The sequence below is a fragment of the Panicum virgatum genome, chromosome 6K (assembly GCF_016808335.1).
Source record: "Panicum virgatum strain AP13 chromosome 6K, P.virgatum_v5, whole genome shotgun sequence".
NCBI classification, from domain to species: domain Eukaryota; kingdom Viridiplantae; phylum Streptophyta; class Magnoliopsida; order Poales; family Poaceae; genus Panicum; species Panicum virgatum.
This window is the reverse complement of record NC_053141.1, coordinates 26,029,179-26,050,241: the sequence shown is the minus strand read 5'-3', so window position 1 is coordinate 26,050,241 and position 21,063 is coordinate 26,029,179. Positions and strand designations below refer to the sequence as shown.

The 21,063-nt window shown below is 46.9% G+C and overlaps 1 non-coding gene across 1 annotated transcript; it reads left to right on the top strand.

Moving 5' to 3' along the window:
• The first annotated feature begins 422 nt into the window (after positions 1-422).
• LOC120639347 lies at positions 423-529 on the top strand. Its single transcript, XR_005661353.1, has one exon. It is a non-coding gene; the product is annotated as a small nucleolar RNA R71 (small nucleolar RNA).
• Positions 530-21,063: the final 20,534 nt, after the last annotated feature.

The window sequence follows — 21,063 nt, the reverse complement described above, 5'->3', positions numbered from 1 at the left end:
TAGAATTCCAACCTTGCTGAGGACGGTAGTCCGAGTCATTGGCAGTGTCACTCCCAATGGTGTTCTCATCCTCTTGAGTGAATGGGCAAAATTTGCCCGAGTGTCCAGTATTGCCATATTTCTCACATATCATCTGAGACTCAGTAATCTGGTTGACCTCCTGGTGTGGAGATTCCAGCTTTTTCATGAGAAGATCCATCTTGACTGCCAGCATAATGACACTGTCAATTTCATGTATTCCTTTTGCCTGGGTTGGCTGCCTATCTCCCTCCCAACTCTGGTTGGAAGCAACCTTGTCGATGAGCATTCTAGCTCCTGCAACATTGAGGGAGAGGAATGCTCCTCCCGCTGCTGCATCCATGTGATATTGCGATCGCTGGTTTAGGCCATGGAAGAAGTTCTGAATGATAAGCCATTCTTCCATGCCGTGGTGTGGGCATGTTGCAATGTATTCCTGAAGACATTCCCAGGTTTCCGGGACTGTCTCATCTTGGAGTTGTTGAAAACTGGAAATCCTATTCTGAAGGGCGTTGGTTTTGCCTACCGGAAAGTACTTTGACCAGAAAAGCATTGGCGCACGCATCCCAAGTGTTGAATCCTTCCTTGTAGGTGTAGAACCACGTCTTTGCTTTCCCAAGCAAAGAGAATGGGAACAACCGAAGGTGAACATTATCATCGTAGTGCCTTTTGGGTTGATTATGCCGCTCACTTCTAGAAAATTCTGCAGATGAGCGTTGACATCCTCTGATGCCTTTCTGCAGAAGGGACTTGCTTGGACCATGTTGGCAAGCCCAGTCTTTATCTCAAAGCCATCAGTGCCTTGGTCATTGGCCAGTCCAGTAGAGATATGGCTATTGGACGGGGCTGAGAATTGACGAAGTGTCTTCTGAGCCATGGGTATTGAAACTGGTGTTGTCAAACCTTGATCCTAAGAAATTTTCTTCTGGTAGGATGACTATGCGTCAAATAATTCACCCAATTCTTTCTGGACCTGAGTTGAAGTGATATGGTAGATCAAAACTGGTCATGCACTACTCTGCAGAAATCACAAAGATACCAAGAGCAATGGTAATCTCGCTAAAATTAGCGGTGATAAATCAGTAAATTTTATCAAACTATTCGACGATATCTTTAGCTAATTGCTTCCCCGGCAACGGCACCAGAAATGCTTGTTGGTGTTTCTTATGCTCAATAGAATATGGATTCCACAAGCGCACAGAATCGCTATTGTAGCACTTCAGCTTGGAGTATTCCAGGGTATCGTAATTTTCCTCAGGGAAGCACTATGGTTAAAGAGTGTCGAAGAGTCAAATGACAAACTTTACTAGAGATATCAACCGACTAACTTAGTGGGGGTAAGCCTGATAAGATAGAGAAGATAATATCCAACGATGACCGTCTGACACAGGAGACTCTAATTCTTAGAGTGGTAAGCAGCTGGATGGACAACGAGCGAGAAAGACTCCTAAAACACCTCTAAACTATTGAGCTAGCCTCTCTAGAATAAACCTTGCTTCTAACAAGTTATTGGGAGCCTAGAGCTTACTTTGGCGGCCTTAGGGAAGGACTCAGACTGGGATGAGAAGGGAGTCCAACGGCAGTCGGCACTACTGCTATGAAAACACCCGAACGTGGTGGACTACAAGGGATGGACAGGACTATCACCACCTGCCGCCTACCACAACGGTACCGTGGGGTGGAGCACACTTTCTAGCTAACACTGAGCTCAGACACCATGTCCGTACTCAGTGTTAGGAGTTCTCTTGACGCGTTCAAGAGAAATCCGCCTCAACCTAGGGGACTGACTTGAGCCCTCTAGTCCGGGCGAGAAAACCCGTAAGGTACGATCCCGATAAACAAGATAGATAACAAAGCCTAGCTAGAGGAAAGAACTTCCGCACTCAAGCAGGATAACTTGAGAAGATAAATAAATGCGGAAAGTAAAGCTATCTCCAAAAGATAAGAAGATAACTTATATTGATAAATGTCAAAGTAAAAGATACAAGAGCTATACCAGACTTCCGATGACGACTCCGGAATTCCGAGACAGGCTCGACTCGACTATAACTCCCAAACTACCTAACCTACTCTAGAAACTAAGAATGAGATAAGAGAACTCCTTGGTGTGTGTCTCACAAGTGAGGATGGGTGCCTATTTATACTAGCTAGAGGTTGGTATTTGGCCGAGGCTTTAGTTGTAAGCAAGTGGGTTGGTTGACATAGCTTCCACATGAAGATGAACTTGAGACACTGCAAAGTGGGGCTGGCTGGCCTATCCTAGGCCGGCCGGCCTAGGATTTTTTCCGTTTGACGCCGACCTTCTCGTGGACGCTCCTGATCGCCTCCTGAAGTTGGTTGTCGGTTGCTTGGGTCCAACTTGCAGAGTTGCTAGGCCGGCCGGCCTATGTGAGGCTGGGCGGCCTGGAATTTCCACCAAATCCATCCAATTAACTTCCATTGTGTAGTGGATAGTCATCACAAATCAGCCACACTTGGTTTCGCTGAAATTGATTGAGTTTGCTTCGAGTTGTGGCCGTTCGATCCATGGTGGAAGCCTTCCGGTCATATCTTTTGTATTTGCTTGTATATCCAGTGCATAGGGGTCCATTGGAGGGTCCCTAATGGTCTTGTGGCAAGGAATGATGTGCTTGGCAAAGGTGTTAGGCCGGCCAGCCTAGGTGAGGCCGGCCGGCCTGCAGCCTCTGCTCAACCCGAGTCCGGAACTTGTAATTTGCATAAGTTTTACGTGCGGACTCCGAATTGGGTGAACCAAATGTCCAATTCGATCATCTCGATGAGCTCTTCAACATGGCAATGTCAAATTTGGAATTTGACAATGTTTATAATGGTGTCATCTTATATCCATGTTTCACCATCTTTGTAGATGCTCCATGTAGTGTTGTTTCTTGCATATTCTGAGTATAATCCTTCAAAACATCTCAAACCACCAAAATTTTTGGAATTTGTTAGAAATAGGTAAAATATATTTGGAAAATGGTGCAAAGTTCAATTTATTCTCGAGAAGTTGATGGTTAAAATGGGAAATAATGGCCGCAATGATGGAGGAGCTTACTGAGGAGGAACACCAAGCGTACCTGATCGCTGAGGAACACTGTCAGACCTGGGGCAGCGGGACTGCTTGCAGACCAGGAATATTCTAGAGTAAGGATAGCACATGGATGTACCTTACTTCTCTTGTAACTACCCGACTAGGTGTAGGACTCTACTAGTGTTCGGCTAGGACTTTCCATGTAACCTTATCCCCCAGACTATATAAGGGTGGGCAGGGACTCCTCCAAATCACACGACACAACACGATACACATCACAATGATCGATGGACTCCAAAGGTAATACAAACAAACACACAAGACGTAGGGTATTACGCTCCGGCGGCCTGAACCTGTCTAAATCTTTGTGTTCCTTGCACCAAAGCGTTATGATCTTGGCGAGTCCCTGCCTACAGTCTACCACCTTGGGGTATCCCTCGGTGGGCTTGGCGGTTAAACACCGACGGCGGCCTCACCAGAATAGGACTAGCCGCAAGAGGCGGCGATGACTCCCGTCCATGTTTCTCTGGCCGGGGGCTATGAAGAACAAGAAAGTTTTGACATCAATAAGGGAGACATGCTCGTCTGCAACTGACAGTTTTAGCATATACCTATCATCCCCTTCGGTGATGGATGCCTTTCGCTTGTGCATTTCTGATGCACTCACGGAAGGATTGAGTGGAAGGGCATCATCTCGAATAGGTGGTGCCTGATCGTCATAGTCATCTCCTCCACCCTATGGATCTGATACAAGTTCAAAGCAAATAACACATTGTTAGAAACTACCTTTGGTCATGGTAGTCGTCAAAAAGAACAACAAAGGGAACGATGCAGACTTGGGCTAGTTTGTGCAGCAGGCACAACTTCAGGAAGAGGAGGCCTGCTCTGATAACTACTACGATTAATCTGCACATTAAGCTTGGAATTAAAAGACCTACAGGAGAAAAAGTACTCGTATTCAATCGAATCGACTACTTTACTCTACCTCTCGAGGTTGACTGCCACGCCGAAAGTCTTCTCAAAGAAAAGGCATTGTTTCTACATCGTCAAGCACTTGCTTGCCAAGATGCAAAGCATCGGCTTCAAAAATCTTTTTGGATTCAAAGCGAGAAGGATCATCTTCACCAGTATACTCAAATCCAAGATTTGCTCGTTTCTGCAGGGGCTGAATCCTTCTCAATGCCCAATTATAAACTACTGAAGCTCCAGTAATCTTTTTCTTCTTCAACTGGTTGATTATACCCAGCAGCTGATTCACTTGACCAAGATCATACACCTTTGCATTCCAACTTGCCTTTGGAATCGGGGGTCCGGGAATTCTGGCTGGGAGGGCCGGCACTTGGTTTTCGACATAGAACCAAAAATCTTTCCAGTCGATTACTTTCCCAGTTAATTTTTAAGGGATATACTTCTTCCCTACTCCCTGACGCAATTGCAATCCGGCTCCTCCTATGGTGTCTACTGACGAACTATTGAGTTGTGGTTTCAAGTGGAACAGATAGAGGAACAAATCAAAGTGGGGTTCAATCCCTAGATATGCTTCACATAGATGGACAAAAATAGAAATGTGGAGAATGGAATTCGGGGTCAGGTGATGGACCTAAATCCCCCAGTAATGCAGAAGGCCATGAAAGAAATCAGAGGCAGGAATCTCGAATCCGTGAGGAACGAACGAAAGGAAAGTAACAACTTCTTGGGATTCCTCCCGGGAAGAATTTCTCCTACGGCCCTCCGCCACTGCATCTTATTGTGCGGATGTAGCAACCCATCTTTTACACAGCCATGAAGATGGAAATCAGTGCACTTACTTGGTTTCCATGCCTTTTGCTCCACCGACTCCATTGGATCCGCCTGTGTCTCCTTCGACTTGCTTGCCACCTTCTTTGGAGACATACTTGGCGAATTGCTAATGAAGGGTGAGAGTGACTTGAGTTTGGCTCTGGAAATTAACGAGTTGAGAAAACGCGAATGGCGGCGGCTCTGAGAGAATGAAACCCTAGGTTTCGATGATAGGTTAAATAATCTGCTCAATGACTTCCTTGTTATTACCTGATAACTGAAGGGTCATGCGCCAGTTAAGTATATTTTATGTGCCACAACTTTGATCCTTAATTCCAAATTTTGGGATTTCGATTCAAGGCTCGGGGGCTGCAGAGTATGGCACACAAAAGGCATATTTTTCTCAAATGGCAACTGCAAGATTTGGAAGATTTTTTGATCCTCAGCCTGATTCTAGGACTCAACCTAAGGCTCGGGGGCTACTCCATATGAAGCGTGAGTTCATCGCGCACCATATAAGAAGAAGATTCGGGGCTTGAGCACCTCATAGCCTCGATGCAGACAGACAAGTACTCGAAAGACTACTCGAAGCACTCGACAAGGCATTGAAGGATTTCGAAAGTACTTAAAGTACTCGACAAACATCTTCAAAAGCACTCGACATCTGCAGGACTCGACTACGAAGAGCTCGGGGGCTTGTCAGACCTGGGGTAGCGGGACTGCTTGCAGGCCAGGAATATTCTAGAGTAAGGATAGCGCATGGATGTACCTTACTTCTCTTGTAACTACCCGACTAGGTGTAGGACTAGCTGGCATGCAAAGGAAACTACCCGACCCAGTTGGAGTAGGACTCTACTAGTATTCGGCTAGGACTTTCCATATAACCCTGTCCCCCCAGACTATATAAGGGCGGGCAGGGACTCCTCCAAAGCACACGACACAACACGATACACATCACGATCATCGATCGACTCCAAAGGCAATACAAACAACCACACAGGACGTAGGGTATTACGCTCCAACAGCCTGAACCTGTCTAAATCTTTGTGTTCCTTGCACCATCGCATTCTGATCTCGGTGAGTCCCTGCCTAGAATCTACCACCTCGGGGTATCCCTCGGTGGGCTTGGCGGTAAAACACCGACAAACACTTTAAGGCTTGAAGGGTTTCAAGAAGGATCGGGGTGGCTTCGTCAAGAGGGTGGAGGAATTCGTCATGCCATCCTTCAAGCTGAACAACAATCAGCTAGAAGAGATTCCCAATGTAAGCACCCCACCCTCTGATTTAATGCAGCAATTGTCACTCATGAAGGATCAGAAAGTTCATGCTGCTCAAATAGCTATGGGCGATGTATTGGCTAGGATGAATAGTGATATAGATGCTCTTAACTGTAAAAAATCCATAGATGCATCATGGTCATCGAGTCTTAGTTCGGCTGCACTAGCATCTGCATCTACACAATTATATGGCATGCCACAGAACTCATTTGCAGGGCAAACCCAACCACCTTCGTCGGTCTACACAGAACCGGTCCCAGCGGCCCAAGAGACCAGTTAGACCGGTCAGACACCCAATTAGACTGGCACCATGATGGCAGCACCACCGTCGCCTACACCGCTTGAGTCCATCCCTAGTTCGGCTGCCCCTGGCAGAACCAATGAGATGACATTATATTCACCCCCTCATACAGCAACAGGTAATGCACCGCAGGGATTCGGTCCTCATAGACCGATTCCTAATGCTTCACAGACGATGTCATACACTAACCCTAGTACTCATCATCTTGCTTTTGCATCACATGCTTACACTGGTAGTAATTATCAAGCCGATCTTCTTAAATTTAAAGAGGATCTGGCTAATATAATTAAAAGTAAACTTGGTGTGGATTTGGGTAGTTCATGTCTGTATCAAAAGCCATATCCTCCTGAGTTTGATTTTGTTTCATATCCTGCTGGTTGGCGTGTTCCCGAGTTCTTTAAATTTCTTGGTGATGATTCTCGTACAACTTGGGAACATGTTAGTCAATATATATTGCAGTTGGGAGAAGTGGGTTTCAATGATGCTTTATGTGTTCGTTTATTTTATTTATCATTGATTGGAACTGCTTTCTCTTGGTTTTCTTCGCTTGCTCCGAATTCTATTTAAATTGGAATCAGTTGGAACATAAATTTTGTGAACACTTCTTTAGCGGAGAAAATGAAGCTAAGTTGTTGGATTTGACATCGGTTAGGCAAGGCCGAGATGAGCCTGCTTTAGATTATTTTTGGGGGTTTAAAGATATTAAAAACCAATGCTATAATTTGACAATTTCTGAAAAAGATTTGGTGGAATTGGCTTTTAAGGGTTTGCATCCCTATTTGAAGGAAAAACTTGAAGGCTTTGAATTTCTTACTGTTAATCATTTGTAAATGCGAGTCTTGGGTTTGGAATTCAGATTAAAGGAAGCAAAAGACACCTATAAAACTCATCGGTCCAATACGCATGTTGTTGATCATGATTCTGATAATTTGGACGATGAGGAAAAAGTGGTTTACGCCGTGAGTTTGTTTGGCCATCAAAGTCCAAACCTTCTTCTTGTCCTTCACTAAAGCCAACTCAAAAAATTCGGCAAAATGAAGTGAAATTTACTTTTGATGTTTCAAAATATGACCACATCATTGATGAATTGCTTAAGAATGGGAACGTCAGGTTATCTCATGCTATACCATTGGCGGAGGAGTTAAAACGACATGCCTATTGTAAGTGGCATAATTCTTTTTTGCATGCTACTAATGATTGTAATGCTTTTCGCCACTAGGTACAATCGGCCATTAATGAAGGACGATTAGTACTTTCTAAGATGCAAGTTGACAAGACACCATTCCCTGTGCACACCAATGTTCATACGCTGGAATTGAACAATCCAAAGGTGCTGATTCGGCCGGGACAAGCCGAAGTAGCAAAGGGGAAGACTGTCATCATTGGAGATCCAAGACCGAATGATGTCAAAGACAAAGTTTCGGTCAGAACAGTCATTCTGGATAAGAATTCTGATGGGAAGGAGTCTCTGAAGATCACCATCAATGCTCCAGGACTCGAGGGGCAATGGAACCCTGCACCAGATTCCAGTAGGCCTACGGACCAGGAGCGACCGGTCAGACCGGTCAGACCGAACACGTAGGGCGATCTGACCGGCCCAATGAGAAAACCCAGACTTTCAAGCCAAAGCGTCCGGAAGTGGGTACCTAGAAGTCAAATACATCAAAGGTTCGGGGAAGATCCGCAAAACAAGGACCTACCTTTGGGCAACTGTTGAACAGGTACTCAAAGGCCGTTCAAAAGGATCGGCCCCTAAAAAAGAGACCATGTTCACTTCCACGTCAAGACAGACCGTCATCTCCTAGAAGGGAATCCAGCAGGCGCAGGGGTGATGTTACTTTGTTCCCTCCGAGAAAGTATATGCTACCATGTCGTGGACGCTGCCGGCGTCAAATTCTACAAATCCAACTTGGGAGCATGAGGGAATCTGGATGCAATGCTTTCCGATGCCACATCCTCCACCACACTACAGGGAAGAGAGGTTCAGGACACCGGTGCATGACCAATTGGGGCTACGCCAATCTGGTCCAGTACAACAAGCTACATCGGTTAGAGTGGTTCCCCGTGACCGGTCAGATAGGTCTCAATAGAGACCGGCACAGTTTCCTTCTCTGAAGCTTGAGTATCGTGTCAAGGAAAAGAAAGAGGAGGTACAGCCCAAGGAAGCTGATTCGGAAAAAGCTAAAGCCGATGATGCCATGCAAATTGGCGAAGTCAAGGTAGTTGTGCAAGACAAGGGAAAAGGACCGATGGCTTTTGGCAAATCGGTCAACTCTCCTGCTCAGAAATCAGTTATGGCTAATGATCATGAGGGCAGTAGTAGCAAGGTTGCAGACAAGTATCATCAACCTAAATGGTGTCCATTAGAGTTGACTCATACGCAGAAGAGAAAGCTACAACGCCTTCGCAATAAAGAGAAGAAGAAGCAGGAGGAGACAGAGAAGGTGAGGGACGAGTACTTCAACAAGTACAAACCAATGATCCCTCAAGGCAAGGCTTGGCAAGTGAAGATATCTGACCAGCCAATGGGACTGGTCAGACCGGCCCAGTCGACTAGTCAGACCGCTAATACAGATCGGTCAGACCACCAGGAGCGACCGGTCAGACTGATCCAAGCCAGTACAGAGCCGACAACCGAATCAGCGGTGCCTGTTTTGGTTCCTACTGATGAAGCCCTACCAGCCCCTATAGTTCAGGAGGATGAGGAGTTGGTAGATTATGAACCATCTCCGGAGCACAGCAACATGGAAATTAATGTTGTGCATATGTCTTCGGATTATTTCATAGCTCCGGAGGAGGAGCTATCTCATCTTCAGTTCGGGCCTCGTGATGCTGTATTATAGAAGCCCAAAGAATCGAACAACCACTTGAAAGCTCTTTACATGAGAGGACATATTAATGGGAAGCCAATTTCTCGTATGCTTGTGGATCCACTATACAAGAAGCTTGGCGGAGAGGACAAAGATCTCATCAAGACCAATATGACGGTTAGCGGTATTGGTGGAGGTGATCCCATTGGTGCCGAAGGGGTTACTTCTATGGAGTTGACCGTCGGAAGCAAGACGCTCGCTACAGCCTTCTTTGTCTCCGAAGTGCAAGGTAATTTTAGTTTAATTCTTGGGCGTGAATCGATTCATGCCAATCAATGTGTACCATCTACCTTGCACCAGTTTCTTATTCAGTGGATCATTGATGAGATTGAGGTGGTGCATGGTGACACCTCATCTTTCATTGCTATGGCCGATTCCAATTCCATTGGTGCGCAAGACAACATCTAGTGTTTATCAGGCTTGGATCTGCCCGGTTATGAACTGATTAGTTGCACCAAGGATGGCTTTGTTCCTGCAACTCTAAAGCCCATGGAGAATTGGCTAAATCATTTAATGTGATCAAAATGAGTCAAGCAGGCGACTCAGGCACAACCGGTCAGACTGGTCCTTTTCGGATCGGGTACCAGAGCCGACCGGTCAGACCGGTGGGTCAGACCGGTCGAACGTAGACTTGCTATAGCAAAGGATTGAGCACTATCGGGCACGTACGAACAATATGTGTGAAGCCATTGAAGATTCTAGAGATTTAGACAAGCTTAGTCAGGGGTTTACGTCGGCTGACCCATTAGAAAAGGTAGATCTAGGTGATGGTTCAATTCCTAGGCCGAAATTTGTAAACAAAAATTTATCGGTTGAGTATAAAGCCGATTTGATTAAATTATTAAAAGAATATAATGATTGTTTTGTTCGGGATTATTCTGAAATGCCTGGTTTAAATCGTGATCTTGTTGAACATGGTCTACCAATCGAAGCCGGTTTCAGACCTTACAAGCAACCGGCTAGGCATTTCAATCCCGCTATATATGACCGAATTAAAAAAGAAATTAATCGCTTATTAGAGGCTGGTTTTATTCGGTCTTGTCGCTAAGAAGATTGGATCTCTAATATTGTGCCAATTGAGAAAAAAGGTTCGGGCAAGATTAGAGTTTATATTGATTTTAGAGATCTTAGTAAAGCTACTCCCAAATATAAATACCCTATGTCTATAGCTGATATGCCAATTAATGAGGCTTCTGGACATCGTGTTATGAGTTTTCTTGATGGTAACGCCGGTTATAATCAAATATTCATGGCCGAAGGGCATACGTCTAAAATGACTTTTGTATGTCTAGGGTTTGTTGGTTTATTTGAGTCGGTTGTCATAACTTTTGGCTTGAAAAATACTAGTGCAACTTATCAAAGACCTACGAATTTGATCTTCCATGATTTGCTTGGTGTCATCTTGGAAGTTTATATTGATGATATTGTGATTAAATCGGCCGGGTTGCATGATCATTTAGTAGATTTAAGACTTGCTCTTGAAGGGATGCGTCGGTATGGTTTGAAAATGAATCCACTCAAATGTGCTTTTGGTGTATCGGCTGGAAAGTTTCTTGGGTTCACTATTCATGAGAAAGGTATAGAGATTGATCCTAAGAGAATTGAAGCCATGAAAAAAGTTGAGGCTTCAACTTGCAAGAAAGACTTGCAAAAGTTTCTAGGCAATGTAAATTATTTGGGGAGGTTTATTTCTAACTTGTCTGAAAAGATTGATGCCTTTACTCCTATTCTTCAGTTGAAAAATAAAGCCGAATTTACTTGGGGGCAGAACAGTAAGAAGCATTTGAGAAAATCAAGAAATATTTATCTTCACCACCGGTTCTCAGGGCGCCTAGGAGAGGGGTTCCTTTCAGGTTTTATGTAGCGGTAGAAGATAAAGTTATTGGGGTTGTTTTGACTCAAGAAATCGAAAGCAAGGAGTATATTGTTGCTTATATAAGCCGACGACTTATTGATGCAGAGACAAGGTATACATTTATTGAGAAATTATGTCTATCTCTATATTATGCTTGTACCAAATTGAGGCATTATCCACTATCTAGTACTTGCATAGTGGTATGTCAAACCGATGTGATTAAACATATGTTGCAAAAGCCGATTTTAAGTGGAAGAATCAGTAAGTGGGCATATGCTTTAGTAGAATATGATTTGGCTTGTGAACCTTTAAAATCTATGAAAAGTCAAATTATAGCGGATTTCATTGTTCAGCATCGGATTAATGATGAGCATGATTTAGAAGTCGGCTATATTACTTGCACACCATGGAAATTGTATTTTGATGGATCGGTTTGTGATGATGGAAAAGGGATTGGTGTTGTTCTTATTTCCCCGAATAGTGCTGTTTTTTAGTTCTCAAACTGATTAGAAGAATATTGCACAAATAATCAAGTTGAATATGAAACACTTCTTTTTGGCTTGGAAATTTTGCAATCCATGGGTGTAAAACATGTTGAGGCCTTTGGGGACTCACTTCTGGTGGTGCAGCAAGTATCCAAGGTATGTCAATGCTATAATGGTTCTTTTAATGCATATCTTGATAAATGCCTTGATATTATTTCTTCCTTTGATGAATTTGTTATAAACATATACCGAGGGAAGAAAATGGAAAGGCAAACACTCTGGCTCAGCAAGCATCTGGCTATTCTATTATGAAAAAAAATATTTTCATATTCGAAAGCCGATGCAAACAAAAGTCGAGTTGCGGTTTTTGGACCAACCAGTCCGACCGGTTGTTGACGGCCATTATTTAACACTCTAGCCGTCAACTTATCGGGAATCAATCGAGCTCTACACTATGTTCCATCCATATTTTATTTAAGTCTAATGAGTGTCAGTGTTTTACCACCAAGCCCACTGAGATATACCCCAAGGTGGTAGATTGTAGGCAGGGACTCGCCAAGATCAGAACGCGATGGTGCAAGGAACACAAAGATTTAGACAGGTTCAGGCCGCCAGAGCGTAATACCCTACATCCTGTGTGGTTGTTTTGTATTGCCTTAGAGGTTGATGATTGATCGTGTGTTTTGGACGAGTCCCTACCTGTAACACCCTAGTTTAATTTCCAGCATTTAATAATAAATTTAATTGGCTTTATTTAAATTTCTAAGGTTTATTGTGTTTAGTTGGCATTCAATCTAAAATTTTGTTCCTTAAGTAATTAAAATTTATCATAGGTTTAATTTTTGTTGTTGCATCATGCCGGAGCATCTCTTTTATTTGATTGAGTGCTAGGATTGAATTCAAATTTGAATTTGAATTCAATTTAGTTTGGGTGTAGCTTGGAAAAGAAAGGAGAAAGAAATTAGAAAAAGAATCCAAGACCCAAAGCAAACCAGCCCGGCCTACCCTTTACTCTTTCTTGGCCCAGCCCGCAACCCCCTTTCCTTTTCTCCCGCACCGGCCCAAACCCCGGCAGCCCAGCAGCCACCCCGTTTCCCCTTGGCCGAGCCCCGTTCTGCGGCCCAGCAAGTTTCGCCTGCGCCCCCGCCTCAACCCAGCGACCAGCGCCGTGCCCCCCGTGCGCACCCCTCCCACCGGGCCCGCACGCCAGTGTCGCCACCAGCCCAGCAAGCCATCGCTCCCCCGAGTCAGCGCGCTCGCCCCGTCTGCCTGCCACCTGGGCCCGAGCGTCAGCCACGTTCCATCACCGCTGTGTCTGACCGAGAGGCCCCGCCTATCATCCCCTTCCCCGCTCCCTTCCTTCTCCAGCGCGCAGCGCCCGCCCGAATGTCTCGCCGGGAATCTCGCCGCGCCTTCAACGACCCGCACGCCAAGGTTCCCCTGGGCCCTCGCCTTCTTAAACGCCGCACCGCACCCCCCTGGGACCCTAGTCCACCTCACTACCCCCCTCAAAACCTAGCCGCAGCCGTCGCCTTGTCTCCGCTCGAAGCAGAGCACCCCGCCGCCGTGATCTCACCTCCCCGCCGCACCAGAGCCTGGCCAAGCATCGCACCGGCTCCGCCTCGGACCCAGCAACGACCCGGAGGCCACCATCTCCAACCCCGGTCCACGGCCGTGCCGAATCTTCCCCCGAGCGCCGCCGCAGGTGAACTGGCACACCACCGCTTTCCCTCATCGCCGGTGCAAGACAAATCCTGCTGATCCCCGTGGTCTTGTCGCAGGGACTCAGCGAGCCCACACGTGGAGCCTAGAAGACCCAAGGCGCCCTCCTCCGGATTCCCCCGCGACCGCCGCGTCGAGCTCCGCCGTCGGTCCGCCCCGATTTCTGCCCTGCGCCACCTCCCCATCCGATTCCAAGCTCGGTTAGCGCCTCCTCAGCCTCCTGGTCCTTTTGCGCAAGATAACGTAGCCGTGGCGCGTCCCCGCCCGCACAACGCCGCTCGCCGGCGAGCTAGCGCCGCCTCGCTCTGCCACAAGCCCGTCCGAGCCCCCGAGCAGCCCCCCCTCGCCACCAGTGCCTTGCGCATACCGCGGGCAGGCTCCCCGACCCAAGCCCGGGTCGGATTGACCCCCGGAGCGCCGGGTGGGTGAACTCCGGCGACTCTGCGGCCGCGCGCCGCTGCGCTCCGTGAGTTCCGCCGCCGCCGTCGCCCGCAAACAACCCTGGCCATCCGATCCGTTTTAGACGCCCTTCATTAGATCGCACCCATGGCAGATCTGAGCCCCCGGATGGTGATCCAGTGGTTGAGATCCAACCGTACCGGTTCGGCCTGTACAATTTGCTAAAGAGACCCTCAGTTTTTCTAGAATCAACCCGCTGTCCAGCCCTTTTCAAAAATAATTCCAGTTAGGTCCTGATTTTAACACTTAGACCCCTGAGCTTTTTAAATATAGCACCCGCCGTCCAGCACCTGTCCTTTTGCAAGTTAGACCCCGGAATTGTTGGTTAATTACGTTTAGACCCTCGATTTTTGCAGAAAACCCCCTGGAACCTTAGTTTTCTTGCAGTTTAGTCCCTAAACCTTGTTTTTAGTCTAGAAAATGCGTTTTAGCTCCGATTTAAGCGTTCTTTATATCCACGCGATCGTTGTAATGAGTAGAACAGTTTAGGCTTAGTTTTTCTTGCTGTTTTTATGTATTGATGTACTGTTTCCTAGTTTTTGTTAGTGTTTTCTTGTATGCTTATTATTGTGCTTTGTTTTGGCTATGTGTTCGTGAGTAGACGTTGATCCATCTGAGGAGCCCCAGTACCAGTACCCGGAGCAGCCATCTTCCGAGCAGTTTGAGCAGCAGCTAGAGCAGTACAAGGAAGGCAAGTATAACATGAACAACCTATCACCTTTAATTACAATTTCATACTGCATTTTAATACTGTATGCCTATAAGGACTTTCCTAGCCACTTTATATCCTTTATATATACCTTTGGGTTGCATTTTGGTTAGTTGTGCTAGGTTGCAGTGCTATAACACACTCCGGTCCTTTTTAATTAATTTGACTAATGGTTTACTTGAATTTAATTCTGAGAGTGGCACTCTGTGTGGCTTGAGTGGCTCACTCCTCGTTAAAATTGGTTTGATAGAAACATGGTTTAGGGGGCCAGCACGGTGCTTAGTGCTTGGTTGGCCACTCTCCATAAGGACCGGTTCATAGAGCGACAACCTGGGACAACAGCGCTACCACAAGGCTAGAATGGGATAGACTTGGCTTACTAATTAGGTCTTTTTGGTTTGGAGTAACTTACCTGCGGGGCAAGAGTAGTAAGCTTCAATGGTCCCTGCTCCTCCGGCTTGGTCTGTGCTTGGATTGCGCTCCTGTGCTTGTACCCCCGGAGGTGGGCCCCATCGTCGCTGACCTAACTCTCGCGGTTACGCCTTACCAACGAGATTCTTTGTAACGGCCTCGTAGTGAGTCGCTAGTCATCTCACCTAAGGAAGTGTGATGAACCTCTAGCGTAGCTCACGACTTGTGGGTAAAGATGTGCAACCTCTGCAGAGTGTAAAACTGGTATACTAGCCGTGCTCATGGTTATGAGCGGCCCAGATCCTCCTTTTGATTATTGGGGTTGTCTCCTTCCGACGAGGGAGGTGCCTCTCGGGGTTACCTTGGTGGCTTGGTTTCGGTTTGGTTCTCAGTAGTGACATGTTTAATCTTGATTAATTACTATGTAACTGGGTTAATGGTAATTCACCAACTCGTAGTAAATAGTTTTAAATAAAATTTTGCCAAGACTTAAAAGCTAATGCAGTCAGTCAGCCAGCCTAGAGCCTCATAGTTTGTGTTATACTTGTTGAGTACAAGTTGTGTACTCACCCTTGCCTCTTCTCCACTTTTTCCTTTTGGCTACGCTACTGCTGCTCAGTTCCTGCCGACACGAGGGAGTTCGTTCAGCGCTACCAGGACTACGAGGACTTCTAGGTGTTCGCCTCCCAGTCGACGTCCCTGTGGCGCCCTGCTCAGCTTCGGAGAGTTCTTTTATCGTATTTGTACTTCGCTTCCGCTGTATCAGACATTTTGTCATTAATGTAATAAATAACATTCGTATTTCGATTTATTATGTCTTATTCGTGATATGTGCTGTGATATACTGTTCATTCTGTTGTATATACGTGTGACTTGATCCTGGCACGTATATGATTGCTCGGTTTATGTTCTTTTATAAACCGGGTGTTACAGAGTGGTATCAGAGCCAGGTCGACTGTAGGACAAAGCCTAGATAGAACTGGTCGAGTTTTAGGACTTCTTCTCTCCAATCCTTGCTTGCTGAAACTATTTTGCTATTATGCCCCTTGACTTCTATGACTTTTTACCCGTATTGCCTTGATTTCTCACTCTGAAGAATAGTTTTCGTAGACTTTGGCCTGAATCAGTTATCTGACCACCATGAGTATTAGCTAGGTAACCCTTTTATAATAATACGATAGCACGTTCTGCGACGCGTTGTGTTAGTCGAGTCGTATGTTAAACTCGGCTAAGTTGTGGAAAAATGTCTGCTTGTTATTATGCTACATGTTTGATTTGGATTTTTGAATGATTGCATAGCTTAGTAGTTTAAATTTGTTTAATGAAAATCAGTATTAAATTAAAGTTAACTAATTAATAAAATGAGTTAGATCGTTGGGGGTAAAACAGTCCACTCTATCCTGTCTACTTTATCATGGCTGAGTCTTTTTCCGCAAAGAGTTATCATATCCATCTGAATTTATTCCTGCAATATCTTTGCTCATACATCTTTTGTTCAAATCAGATGGTGAACACCAGGAGCACCGGTTCCGGTTCTGGCCAGCAGCAGGGTCAGAACAACCAGGGTACCGGGATCCCGATGCCTCCGCCTTTGACTCCGGAGCAGTACTTCCAGCTCCAGATGCAGATGATGGCTACCCTGAACAACACGGTTCAGGCTCTTCAGCATGCTCACACTCAGCCACCGCCTCCTCCACCGCCGCAGCCTCGCGACAGGCATGCTGAGTTTCTGAGGGGTCACCCGCCGACGTTTTCCCACACATCCGACCCTCTTCAGGCTGACGACTGGCTCCGTGCAGTGGAGCGTCAGCTGGACATCGCCCAGTGCGATGATCGTGAGCGCGTCTTGTACGCAGCAGGACAGCTGCGAGGGGCAGCTTTGGACTGGTGGGAGTCCCACCCAGTTCACGACCGCGAGACTCTCACTTGGCTCCAGTTCAGGGAGCGTTTCCGCAGCCACAATGTCCCCGCGGGCGTTATGAAGATGAAGCAGAAGGAGTTCCTTACACTGAAGCAGGTAATCTTAAATATAATCATTCAGCGGTTTCTTTTGAGCTAATGCCCCTTGTTCTATCCTTATGAATCTTGAGTTAATCTTTCGATATCTATCTGTCTTTGTCAATTCAGGGGACTATGTCGGTCACGGAGTATCGTGATCGCTTTCTGCAGCTTGCTCGCTACGCCCCTGCCGATGTTGCGGATGACCGCAAGAAGCAGGAGCACTTCATGGAGGGTCTTGAGGACTACCTCCAGTACGCGCTGCTCAACCTCCGCTTCGACGACTTCAACCATCTGGTTGACAGCGCGCTCAACACTGAGCGCAAGCACCTGGAGATGGAGGACAAGAAGAGGAAGGTTGTCCCCGTTGCTACCGGCAGCAACACTCGTCCTCGCCTCCAGTAGCCCCAGCAGTACCAGCAGTCTCAGTACCGGCCTCCTCAGCAGTACCAGCAGAGGCCACCGCAGCAGTACCCGCCTCGACAGCAGCAGCAGGCGGGGCAGGGCCAGAGGTTACCGGCACCTCCGGCTCGTGCTGCTCCACCGGCACCGCAGGCTCCACGTCCGGCAGCTCCTACCGGACAGCAGGCTCAGGGACCCCCTCGCACCTGCTTTCACTGCGGCCAGCCGGGGCACTACGCCAACGCTTGCCCCGGAAGGCGCAGGCGGGACAGCAGGGGCGCCCAGCTCAGCCCAGGGCGCCACTTCAGGGCAGAGTGAACCACGTGACGGCCGAGTTAGCGGCCGAGGCTCCCAACGTGGTTATTGGTACGTTCATGGTTAATTCATATCCAGCTACAGTGCTTTTCGATACTGGTGCTACGCATTCCTTCATTACTCAGTCTTTTGTCGAGCATCATGGTATTCATACTAGCACATTAAAGAGGTGCCTGTTAGTATCTTCACCGGGAGGACAGTTGAGGTCTCACACTTACTGCCCGAGAGTCAGTGTTTCCTTGAGGGGAGTAGAGTTCTGTACTGATCTGATGGTGCTAGACACCAAGGGCATTGATGTCATTCTGGGAATGGAGACTCTGGCCAAGTGGGGAGTCCGGATAGATTGTGCTCAGAGGACAGTCTTGCTATCAGCTTCCAGTGGCCAAGAGGTTGTTATCAGTGCAGTAGAGCCTTCTGGATTTCTTCATCAGATGGAGGCTAGACCCACGGACGGTATTCGCGTGATGTCTGAATTCTCGGATGTCTTTCCAGATGATCTGCCAGGTATGCCGCCTGAACGCGCCATTGAGTTTTGTATTGATCTCTTGCCTGGCACAGCTCCTATTGCAAAGCGGCCCTACCGTATGGCACCTATAGAGCATGAGGAAGTCAAGAAGACTATTGATGAGTTGCTAGCCAAGGGCTATATCAGTCGCAGCTTCTCTCCTTGGGCTTTTCCATTGTTGCTGGTAGATAAGAAGGATGGCTCGAAGAGGATGTGTGTGGATTATCGGGAGCTGAATGCAGTCACTATCAAGAACAAGCATCCACTGCCTCGTATTGAGGATCTCTTCGATCTGCTTTGAGGTGCTCATATATTCTCGAAGATCGATCTTTGTTCGGGTTATTTTCAGCTGAGGATCCGTCCTGGGGATATTCCGAAGACGGCATTCACCTGCAAGTATGGGCTATATGAGTATACAGTCATGTCCTTCGGCTTGACTAATGCCCCGGCTTTCTTCATGCATCTGATGAACATGGTCTTCATGGATTATCTGGATGTCTTTGTGGTGATCTTCATTGATGATATTCTGATCTTCTCCAAGACAGAAGAAGAGCATGAGGAGCATCTGAGACTCGTATTGCAGAGATTGAGAGAGCATCAGCTGTATGCCAAGTTCAGCAAGTGCGAGTTCTGGATTTACGAGGTTCCATTCCTCGGTCATGTTATCTCTCAGGGAGGCATTGCTGTTGATCCGAGCAAGGTGAAGGATGTACTCGAGTGGGAGACACCGCAGACAGTAAAGGAAGTCAGGTCTTTCTTGGGCTTAGCTGGATATTATCGGAGGTTCATTGAGAATTTCTCCAAGATCGTGAAGCCTTTGACTTCTTTGCTGGAGAAGAATGTGGCTTTTGTATGGACTGATGAGCGTCAGATGGCCTTCGATGAGCTGAAGAAGAGGTTGACTACGGCGCCAGTCCTGACTCTGCCAGACCAGATGAAGAGGTTCACGGTATATTGTGATGCTTCGAAGGATGGTCTTGGGTGTGTTCTGATGCAGGAGGGCAGAGTGATAGCTTATGCGTCACGGCAGTTACGTCGGCATGAGCTGAATTATCCCACTCATGATCTTGAGTTAGCCGCAGTTGTACATGCTCTGAAGATTTGGAGGCATTACTTGTATGGACAGCGGTGTGATATCTACACTGATCACAAGAGCCTCAAGTACATTTTCACGCAGAATGAGCTGAACATGCGGCAGAGAAGATGGCTAGAGTTGGTCAAGGATTATGATCTAGAGATTCACTATCATCCGGGCAAGGCTAATGTTGTAGCAGATGCTCTGAGCAGGAGAAGTTATGTCAACATGGCCGTGGCTTTCCAGATGCCTCCAGAGTTATGCGAGGAGTTTGAGCAGCTGAGTCTGGGCTTCTTGCATCATACTTCCAGTGCAGCGTTTGAGGCGGTACCGACTCTAGAGTCAGAGATCAGGCAACATCAGAAAGATGATGAGAAGCTGCAGGAGATCCGTGAGTTGCTCAAGAAGGGCAAGGCTCCTCATTTCAGAGAAGATGATCAGGGTACTTTGTGGTACAAGAACCGGATCTGTGTTCCAGATGTGAAGGATCTCCGGAAGTTGATTCTGAGTGAGGCCCATGATACAGCATACTCTATTCATTCGGGCAGCACGAAGATGTATTATGATCTGAAGGAACGTTTCTGGTGGTATGGGATGAAGCGTTCAGTGGCAGAGTACGTGGCTATTTGTGACACCTGTCAGCGTGTCAAGGCTGAGCATCAGAGGCCAGCAGGTTTATTGCAGCCTTTGAAGATTCCAGAGTGGAAATGGGAGGAAATCACTATGGACGTCATTGTTGGATTGCCTCGTACTTAGAAAGGGTACAACTCCATTTGGGTAGTAGTGGATCGATTGACGAAGGTTGCTCACTTCATTCCAGTGAACACTACTTACTCCGGTGCTGGACTTGCAGAGTTGTACATCTCTCGGATTGTCTGCCTGCATGGTGTGCCCAAGAAGATCATATCTGATAGAGGGTCTCAGTTCACTTCTCGGTTCTGGGAGCAGCTCCATGACTCGTTGGATACGAAGCTGCGTTTCAGTACGGCTTATCACCCTCAGACAGATGGGCAGACAGAGAGAACCAACCAAGTGTTGGAGGATATGCTGAGAGCTTGTGCCATTCAGTACGGTACTAGTTGGGATAAGTGCCTGTCATATGCTGAGTTCTCATATAACAACAGCTATCAGGCCAGTCTGAAGAAGTCCCCCTTTGAGGCATTGTATGGCAGAAAGTGCAGGACTCCTCTCTATTGGGATCAGATTGGTGAGAAGCAGCTCTTTGGCCCTGAGATCATAGATGATGCAGAGCAGATGGTTCAGGCTGTGCGAGAAAATCTGAGGATTGCACAGAGCAGACAGAAGAGTTATGCTGATGGCAAACGGAGGGACCTGACTTTCAGTGTTGGTGATTATGTGTACCTGAAGGTGTCTCCGATGAGAGGAATCCGCAGATTTAATGTCAAAGGGAAGTTAGCACCTCGTTATGTGGGGCCATTCAAGGTGCTAGAGCGAAAAGGCGAAGTTGCTTATCGCCTGGAGTTACCTCTCAGCCTCTCAGGAGTTCATGATGTCTTCCATATATCTCAGCTGAAGAGGTGTTTGCGAGTACCCGAGGAGCAGGCACCCCTGGATGGAGTAGTTGTCCAGGAGGATCTGACTTATATTGAGCATCCGGTGAAGATTCTGGAGACATCAGAGAGGGTTACTCGGAACAAGCACATCAAGATGTGTAGAGTTCAGTGGAGTCACCACAGTGAAGCTGAGGCTACTTGGGAGCGAGAAGATGAGTTGAGGAAGACCTATCCAGATCTCTTTGCTAGCCAGCCCAGCTAAATCTCGGGGACGAGATTTCTTTAAGGGGGTAGGGTCTGTAACACCCTAGTTTAATTTCCAGCATTTAATAATAAA